The sequence below is a fragment of the Callithrix jacchus genome, chromosome X, assembly GCF_049354715.1.
Source record: "Callithrix jacchus isolate 240 chromosome X, calJac240_pri, whole genome shotgun sequence".
NCBI lineage: Eukaryota > Metazoa > Chordata > Mammalia > Primates > Cebidae > Callithrix > Callithrix jacchus.
In genome coordinates this window covers 124,244,833-124,255,397 of record NC_133524.1, presented here as the reverse complement: position 1 = coordinate 124,255,397, position 10,565 = coordinate 124,244,833, and positions in this window count along the sequence as shown.

The window sequence follows — 10,565 nt, the reverse complement described above, 5'->3', positions numbered from 1 at the left end:
CCATTGCTTCCTTGAGGTCATAATTGGAATCACTGCTTCTGTTGATATTCAGTGTCTTCCCATTTGTTCAGCCTAGATTACCTTGCTCAATCCTAAATTCTGGAAACTTTGATCAAGCTTCTGCCCGGTAAAAAGGAAGCACTGTAGGTATTTTGCTATAGATATTGTTAAGAAGTTAGTCTTGAAGCTGAGGAAATTTTTAGTCTACTTGTCCTGAAAAATTTTTTAATCACTGTGGGTTTCACTGTAGACCATTGAAATAAAACTGCAAACAACCCTAATTGCTATGTGTTTGTCTTTAGCCATTTTATATAAATTTACTATTAATAGTTTATTAAAAAGAGATATTGTTCCCTACAAATATTCCATAGTCAAAAAGTAATATGATATTTTTAAAAGGAGTAATTTGATCATTCCTGGAATGAAATTATTTTCCAATTAAGCAGGTAATCCATTTTACAATGAAAATCAGTGAAAAATAAGGTTCTCTATCTAGAATTGTGCCTTATGGACAACTGACAGGACCTACATCTACTCTAAAGAGGGTGAAATTTCTACATTTGCTATATTTCCCCCCTGTGGCAAATCCTAGTGCTCTCAAACCTTTGCTTAATTTTACCTTCTGTGGTTAGTGCTTTTCTGTGGATGTGATCTTTAGTGAGTGACGTGGAGCCCAAATAAGATGTAGGTAGGCAGAGAACTTTGATGTGATCATGAGTTCTTCTCAAAGAAGCTCTGGGGTAGTTTTCATCTCTGAAACTGATAATACTTGTTTGTGAACCAAATTTGAAATGATCCAGGCTCTGCTGAACTTTTTGGAAAACAAAAAAGTACATAGAAAACTGACCGTTACCTACACCTTCAAATTGGGAGAAAGAATCCTGGCACATTATTTATCATGCTGGTTTTTTTTCAAAAAAAAAAAAAAAAAAGATTATTCAGAAATAGCAAGGATTATTCAGAAGTGGCAATCACAACAAGCTTTTTCATAGAAGTCTTCTGGTTGGCCAAAGACAAATTCACAGATTTCTATCAGAAATGAGCTTTGGAATACTTACTTCTGAAAGTTCCCTCAAGAAACTAGACTAGGTGTCAGCCAACTGTTTCCTTAAAAGGTGAGATAATAAGGATTAGGCTTTATGAACCATCATCAAGTTTTTAATATAAATTTAAATATTTTTTACTCTCATACAATTGCTTGAATGCATGACTTTCCAAGTGTCAAAACACTCACAGTAACTGTTGAGAAATAAAGGAAAACATGCTATAATACACAATTACTCATTTTTAAAAGAACATGTGAACCAAAGTGTGCCTCATTCATAATAGAAAATAAAAAAATTCCCTTGAAGTCAAACCTATATTTAAGAAAAACACAAAATGAATTAGATTTGAGTGAGAGATAAGACTATCTACATTAATTCCAGATACTTAGCTTTGCCATTATGGCACAAAGGCAGTGATAATACATAAATTAATGTATGGTTCTATTCCAATGAAAATGTATAGACAAAACATTTGAATTTCATATAATATTTTATGTCATTTAATACTATTTTTAATTTGATTGTTCAGCCATTTAACAATATGAAAACAATTTCTAGCTTGCACACCATACATAAAGAAGTGGCAGGCCAAATTTGGTCCATGGGTCACAGTTTGCAAAACCCTGGAATAGACCAAATGAATTTTTACAGTAATCTTTTCATTACTTATCTTTTATGCCTCATTCCACTTTCTATTAAATGAAATCAAAATGGCCAAGTCTTGTCTGATCATAAATATGAAAACCCTTGGATGGCCCATTGGTGTGTTCCAGTGAATCTAATGACACTCTTATTTCAAGAGATAACATTGAGGGTACCATTATTATAACAGAAGCAGATCAAATGAAGGGCATGGATCATAGAATCAGAGACTAGAATGTACAGGGCATCTCTAGATGTATGTCCCTATAGGTCCAGAGACTGGAATTTATGGATCAGGGCATAATTATGGCTATTCTTTTTTAAAAAAAGTACTCTGTTGCTAAAACTGTAGGACTCTACATCATGAATAATAAGAATTCCATATATGTTAGTGAAAGACTTGGATCTTTATTAAACACCTTGTTAGGACATATGATCAGGCCATTTTTGTGTGGGTACAAAGGAAAACAATTAAGATCTAGTTCTTTTCTCTGTGGCTAAAACTATCTTCTAAAATCAGCTTATTAATTCAATCACTTTTTAATTTAATAAATACTCATTTTATGCTACACACTATTCTAACCCATTTAATACACATTTCATTGAGTTGCTTGCGTCAATTATCTCTTTTCCTTTTTTTCTTCTTGAAAGAAAGAAAGAGAAAGAGAAAGGGGAGAGAGAACAGGAGTCTTGCTCTATTGCCCAGGCTGGAATGCAATCTAAAAATAGGTATTAAAATCCTCTTTTATGCCTATAATTGTGCTTAACAGCAGAGACAGGAAGGAATAAGGAAAGAAAATAACAAACAGCCAACCAATATTTCATTTAAGTCTGTGAATCTGTGAAATGCTATACAAATGCTGAAGAGTGATTTACTTCCAATTATGTGGTCACTTTCAAAATAGGTATAATGTGATACTGAGAAAAATGTATGTTCTGTGGACCTGGGGTGAGGAATCCTATAAATATTCACTGAGTTTACTTGATCCAGGTCTGAGTTCAAATCATAGATGTCCCTGTTAATTTTCTATCTCATTGATCCATGGAATATTAACAATGTGGTGTTAAAGTCTCCCGCTATTAGTGTGGGAGTCCAAGTCTCTTTATAAGTCATTAAGAACTTGTCTTATGTATCTGGGTGTTCCTGTATTGGGTGCATATGTATTTATGATCACTGACTCCTGTTGTTGCATTGATCCTTTTACCATTATGTAATGTCTTTCTTTGTTTCTTTTAGTTTTTGTTACTATTAAAGTCTATTTTGTCAGAGACTAAAGTTACAACTCCTGTTTTTTTTTATCTATCCATTTGAGTAGTAAGTCTTCCACCAACCCTTTGTTTTGAGTCTTTGTGTGTCTTTGCTTATGAGACAGATCTGGATACAGCGAACTGATGGATTTTGACTTTTTATTCTATTTGCCTGTGTCTTTGATTGGGGCATTTAATCCATTTAAATTTAGGATTAATATTGATATTTGTGAGTTTAATATTGTCATTTAATGCTAGCTGGCTATTTTGCCCATTAGTTCATATAGATTCTTCATTATAGAGACACTCTTTGCCTTTTGGTAAGTTTTTGGGATGTCTAATACTGCTTGTTCCTTTCTGTATATAGTGCTTCTTTCAGAAGCTCTTGTAAAGCAGGCCTGGTGGTGATGAAATCTCTGAGTGCTTGCTTGTTCACAAAACATTTTATTTTTCCTTCATTTATGAAGCTTACTTTGGCTGGATATGAGATTCTGGGTTGAAAATTATTTTCTTTGAGGATATTGAATACCGACCCCCACTCTCTTCTAGTTTGTAAGGTTTCAGCTGAGAGATCTGCTGTGAGTCTGATAGGCTGCCCTTTATGGGTAACCCGACCTTTCTCTCTAGCTGCCCTTAGAATTTTCTCCTTTATTTCAGCCCTGGTGAATCTAACCATTATGTGTCTTGGGGTTGCTCTACTTGGGGAATATCTTTGTGGTGTTCTCTGTATTACCTGAAGTTGAGTATTGTCCTGCCTTACTAGGTTAGGAAAGTTTTCCTGAATAGTATCCTGAAGAATATTTTCCAGCTTGGATTCATTCTCTTCATGACATTCAGGTACACCTATCAAACGTAAATTAGGTCTTTTTACATAGTCCCATATTCCTTGGAGACTTTGCTCATTCCTTTTTATTCTTTCTTCTCTAATCTTGTCTTCTCATTTCATTTCATTAAGTTGGTCTTTGACCTCTGCTATCCTTTCTTCTGCTTGATCAATTCGACTGTTAAAACCTGTGCATACTTCCCCGAGTTCTCATATTGTATTCTGCAGTTCCATTAATTCACTTATATTCCTCTCTACATTGTCTGTTCTCATTAGGATTTCATCAAACCTTTTTTCAAGGTTCTTAGTTTCTTTACATTGGGCTAGAACATGTTCTTTTAACTCACAGAAGTTTCTTATTATCCACCTTTTGAAGCCTACTTCTGTTATTAGAACACACTCATTCTCCATCAGGGCTTCTTCCCTTGTTGATGAGGAACTGTGATCCCCTGTAGAGGGAGAGGCATTCTGATTTTGGGTATTCTCACCCTTTTTATGCTGGTTTCTTGCCATCATTGTAAATTTATCCACCTGTCATCTTTGTAATTACTGACATTCAAATTAGGTCTCTGAGTGGACGTCCCACTTGTTGATTCCCAGTGCTGGAATCTGAGCAACCCACTGCGCTGGCCAAAACAGCAGCGTCTACCAAAACAGCAGCATCAAGATTCGTGGTGCTTTTCTGCCCGGGAATCTCCGGTCTGGCTTCCTTCTTGAGTCCCCTTTTCAATCAGCTGAATAGGTGACTCTGCCTTCCCAAAGTTCCAAACGTCAACCAAAAGGGGACCCAGTCCCGTTTACCCTGCACCAAGAACCACTGCACTGGGGCTCCGACAAAACCACCACGCTGGCAAAACTGCCGTGTCAGCCACAAGAATTATGCTGGTGACCCGTGGGGCTCCTCTGCTGGGAATCTCCTGGTCCATGAGCAACAAAAATTCATCTAAAAGTATGGCATCCTCTCATTCTCTGTGCTTTCACTGGGAGCTACAATCCTGAGCTGCTACTAATCAGCCATCTTGGATCTGTCCTCCCAATTATCTCTTTTCCAATGAATACAATAAAACAAAAATTAAATGACTTGGCCAAGGTCACATAGATGATATATGGTGAAACTACAATTCAAATAACTAGTTTGTTGCTGAAGATTTTGAGATCTCCCAGAAGTACTGTGTTGAGTACAGTACAGGGCAGTATCCTGTACAAGAAGACATATAGGAGGTTTGGAGATCAGGCTGATCTTAAGTGAAGAAAGAATTGGATTAAGGGCTAATAAAGCTCAGTTTATTGTCAAGTGGAAGTTCTATTCCATTTAAAATTTGCCTCCTTTTCCTTTCTCTTGCCTCCTTCCCCCCCTTCTCCTCCTCCTGTTCCTCCTCCTTTCTGTTTCTCTCTCTCTCTCTTCCTTCCTTCTTTCCTTCCTTCCTTCCTTCCTTCCTTCCTTCCTTCCTTCCTTCCTTCCTTCCTTCCTTCCTTCCTTCCTTCCTTCCTTCCTTCTTTTCTTTCTTTCTTTCTTTCTTTCTTTCTCTTTCTTTCTTTTCTTTCTTTGTCTTCTTACTCTTCTTCTTCTTCCTTCTTCCTTTCTCTCCTCTCTCTCTCTCTCTCTCTCTCTCTCTCTCTCTCTCTCTCTCTCTCTCTCTCTGTATGTAGAGGTATAAATTTTGTTTGGCGGGTACATTTCTCATTTCTTACATTTAATCTTAACCTGTTTCACTTGATCCCTGTCTTCCATCTTCTTCAATTCCAAATCCATCACCCTTAGGAAGACTTGAAGATTTTTTTAGGAATGCAGATATTTGAAAGAGTTCACTTCCCTTGTAGAAGATCGTCAGTGTGAGCTCTAAGGGTTGGAATTGTTCCAAAAATATAGTCACAGTTAATTTTCAGATACACAGCATTCTTTTTGAGCCCCTGACAGGTAGGTAGTAGTCCTTTGGCAAAGAGATGCCATGTTTCACTGTAAAATATCAAAATTAGGCTGAGTCTTTTTTATCTAGAAGAGTCAGTGTTTTTAGTTAGTTCTTCTATTGCCTTGTATAGAAGTTGCATCCTCTGAATTTGCTGACAAGCTATGCAGGGTCCTTCTCCTGGGTGAATCTGCATATTCCCAGGATAGTAAGATGTGGAAAGCAGGCATGTAAATCAAGAGAAAGAAATCCATAATTTGATATTTGATTTGTGAGGCACTTTAGCATGCAGAGGTTCAAATTTTAGCTCTGCTATAAGCTGTTTGACCTTGGTAAATTTACTTAACCACTCTATGCCTTAGTTTTCACTCCAATAAAATTGGTATAAATAATAGTATCTACCTCATAAGAGTTTAATTAAGATGGAGTTAACATTTGTAATGTACTTAGACTAGTACCTAGCTTAGAAAAAGACCTATATGAGGATTATCTATTATTCTTTCTATTACTACAGAAGTTATGTCAATTCTTTCTATTACTACAGAAGTTATGTCATTGGCCTGATCAAAAGGAAACTCTCAGGCTTCCCCTGCTTAGAAAGTATTGTAGATATAGTAAATTACTTTGGCCTAAAAGCTGGGATGCCCCTGTTTGAGTCCTGGCTCTGCCATTGTAACATGTATGGCTTTGGGCAAAGAAGGTTTGATATGATGGTCAGAAGAATGAGTTAGTAACAAAATGAAGAATCATCAGACATCATCTTGGTCTATAATGCCAAAATATGTTGGCATTATAGACATCTGTCTTCAAAACTTAGCTCTAATACTTTTTAGCAAAGTGACATTTTGGGAAAATAGCTTATTATCTCATCTCTACAGGACAGATTATAAATAATGCCTACCTCATAGGATCATTGACAGAATTAGAATAATTAAATGCCTGTAAAACAATTGGAACAAATGTTTTTTATAGTTGTTTATCTGGTTTCACAGAGTGGGTGTTTCCATTCAAGGATGCAGGCTCTTTCTTATCTGGGGCCTGCACTTTGATTTTCAGGCTGTTCTTTGAAGGCATTTTACCAAGTACCCACCCTAACTGCCTGCCTGGGTGATTTCTTCCTTCCTCCACTCTCAAATGCAAACTGCCTCCTTACTCCCTGGGTAAACACAGCTTGATAATTTTTGTCAAATATACAGAATATTCAGGAGGAGCAGAACTCTTTTAAAGGATGATTCTTGCTAATAGGAAATGCAGTCTCATTCTCCTTTCTTTCATGCCTGTGGATGGGCGGGCTCCTCTGCCACTGCTAGTCCATGGACCTATGCGTAGTTGTTAATTACTATTGGTTACTGTGCTGAGTAATCTACATGGGATTTGATGCTACCTCAGTCTTCACTGCAGAGCTCCTGCAAGATTATCATCCAATGGCTACATCCTTCCCCAAGTACTTTCTGCTCTACCAATCTCCCTCAGACCAAATTACAAACTAGGTAGTCAAAGTATCTTGATGAAGTATAGAGTAGCTCTTAGAAAAATAGCATAATTTGGAGGAACTGAGATTGGAGCTCTAATCTAGTAGTTTCTTGTGCCAAAGAGGGGAAGGTCTTTCTAGATTTGGGCTTTTGAAGAGGAAAATGTTCCTGTTCTACCTTCCTCTCTACTCAATACTCACTTCTCCTTTCATTCCACACAGCCCCCTCTTCCAAGTTGCCTAGGTTTGTCCTGCCCCACCCCCTGCCACCGCCTGCCCTCACAAAATCTTACCTTTTTCACAGGAGTACAAATGTTTGTCTCTCAGGTCCTTATTGTGTTTTGCAAACCTTATATTTTCAGGCTTTGGCCAAATAATAGAAAGTCTACTCTGCTTTACTGGGTCCTGTGGTGGATGTGAGGGGACTGCTTCTAGTTCAGTCAAGTCTCTCTGACTTCAATTCAGACATCCTAATTGGAAGAGATGGAGTTTATTTTCTCACTAGATGGAATATTATGCAGCAATCAAAAATGATGAGTTCGTGTCCTTTGTAGGGACATGGATGAATCTGGAGAACATCATTCTTAGCAAACTGACACAAGAACAGAAAATGAAATACCACATATTCTCACTCATAGGCGGGTGATGAACAATGAGAACACATGGACACAGGGAAGGGAGTACGACACACTGGGGTCTATTGGGGGGAATAGGGTAGGGACAGCGGCGGGGTGGGGAGGGATAGCATGGGGAGAAATGCCAGATGTGGGTGAAGGGGAGGAAGGCAGCAAAACACACTGCCATGTGTGTACCTATGCAACTATCTTGCATGTTCTGCACATGTACCCCAAAACCTAAAATGCAAGAAAAAAATTAAAATAAAAAAAGAATTAGAGACAATTTAATCTAATATGATACCTAGAAATGTTATTTCTCCTAGCAGTAGGCCTTTGTCCTAGTTTCTTATTTATTTATTTATTTGTTTGTTTATTTATTTATTTTTGAGGCAGGGTCTCACTTTGTTGTCCAGGTTAGAGTGCAGTGGCACAATCTTGGCTCACTGCAACCTCTGCCTCCCAGGTTCCAGTGATTCTCCTGCCTCAGCCTCCCGAGTAGCTAGGACTACAGGCATGCACTCCCACACCTGGCTAATTTTTTTGTATTTTTAGTAGAGATGGGGTTTCACTAAATTGGCCAGTCTGGTCTCAAACTCCTGATCTCAGGAGATCTACCCACCTTGGCTTCCCAAAATGCTGAGATTATAGGCGTGAGCCACTATGCCCAGCCATCTTGGCTTCCTAAATAAAACTAAATGAATCTGAGCATTTGCTTATTTTTTAAGTCTACCTTGCACTATAAGAACCACTATCTCAAATATTTCTCAAGGTGAAGGCCATTCAACTGGACAACTCTGTAAGTTAAAATAGTCTCTCCCAATAAAATGTTTAGATAGATATATTTGGAAGATTTGGACACTGACATCAAGCATTGGCACTCCTCTTAAATCATCCAGTCCTATGTGCCATGAGGCATTTTGATGTAAGTTCTACAAAAGCTTATTGAAGAAGGAGTATAGTTTTAATCTGGATAATTCATCATTTTACAGCTAGTTGGATTAATCAGACTCATTCTACACTAGTAAAATGAAAGTGATGAACCAAGTTAATTATCTGGACTATCCAAGTCAATAAATTTCAATCATTCCTATTTCCTGCACATTTCTGGTGAAAGCCTATTTTGGCTTGAGTTATTTGGATAAATTCTTCAGTTGAACTTTTCTCTCTGACAAGGGAGCCCTTGAGGCTTTGAATCTAGTAAGCATTACATCTGTCACAGGCATAATGGAAAAAAACGCTTATATGCCATGGCACCACACTGCTTTTACAAGTCTCCTTGTAGTGCCATGTTGAAACCTCTTAATGTTGAGATGTAGCACCATTTCCTTAGAAAAGAAGAATGAGACTCATAATAAAGATGATAGTTGCACAGAAAAATATGAGTGGAGAGAAAACTACCCTTTTCTCTGGGTAAGAATGAGGGAAAGTGACTTTACTGGCCTTAATAGCTGTCAATAGTGATAAATTGATTTGGTTCTTTCTTTCTTTAGTAAGTTGCAGTGAATAGATTAAGATATATGTACAAAACAAGCAGAGCCCACTTCAGGGAACACAAAAAAGCAGAACAAGTATGATTTGGGTGCTGTGCCCCTTTCCCTTGTTTTGCTTTCCCCAGTGCTTTTCTTAACATCTAAAAGCACTTCACTTAGCTGTACTGTGCCCCCTTTCCCACCTACCTAGGATATCATCACCCTGAGGCCTGATTCTTCCTGAATATATTTGAACTAAGGTTGTTAATAACCCATACTCAATTTAATAGTCTTTCCAAAAACTGCATTTACAATGTCCTTCACTCATGGGAGTGAGTCAAGTGAGCTTTCCAGTCACTGTGGCAGAGCCAGTGGTAAGGAAACTTGTGGTCAGGAATTGCCTTTCTAGAATTCATCAACTCATCCTATAGTGGTAGCAGCCTAACCTACTTACACATGATGATGAATTCAGAGGCTATGCTCACCATAGACCAAAACACAGAGAAAGAACATGAAGCATCTCATTAGATATCTGGTTATATATCTTACTATAATGTTTCTTGGCATTTGGCCCTATATTTGTAAAATCACATTTAAAACTTAGCCAGAAGACCTTTTCAGATAGAGTCAAGTAATTAGTGCTTCTAAAATTTGAATATTTAAATTTGAAAATAAAATTTGCCTATTTAAATTTGAATATATAATTTGAATATTTAAAATTTGAATATAAATTTAGACTCTGTTAGTCTGGGATAGGGCCTGGGATTACATGTTTCTAACAAGCTCCTAGGTAATGCAGATACTACTGGTTTGTGGAACACACTAAATTGGAAAAGTCTTCTATAGAAAGTGTGCTCAAACTGGAATCCATGAATCTAAAGATTCTGTAAAGGTGCCTTCAGGGTTAACTCAATGGGGCGCATGTGTAGCCAAGCATATGAAACTCTGGGCAGTTCTTCCCTCATACTATTTTTTTTTTAAATTTTTTATTGGATTTTAGGTTTTGGGGTACATGAGCAGAGCATGCATGACAGTTGCGTAGATACACACATGGCAGTGTGCTTTGCTTTTTTTCTCCCCTTCACCCACATTTGGCATTTCTCCCCAGGCTATCCCTCCCTCATACTATTGTTTAAAATAGGCTCTACTTTTATATTCTTAATATAGCGGGGTCCTGTATAAGATGTTTTTTAGAGGAAAACGTAAGTTTGGTTACTAAAAATTCAAACAAAAATGTGAATAGAAATCCAGTATTATTCAAGATGAAGATCATTCAGTTGGGCCAATTTAAAAAATAAAATTGCCTTTGGCAATTAAACATTCAGGTACATAACTTTGGTAT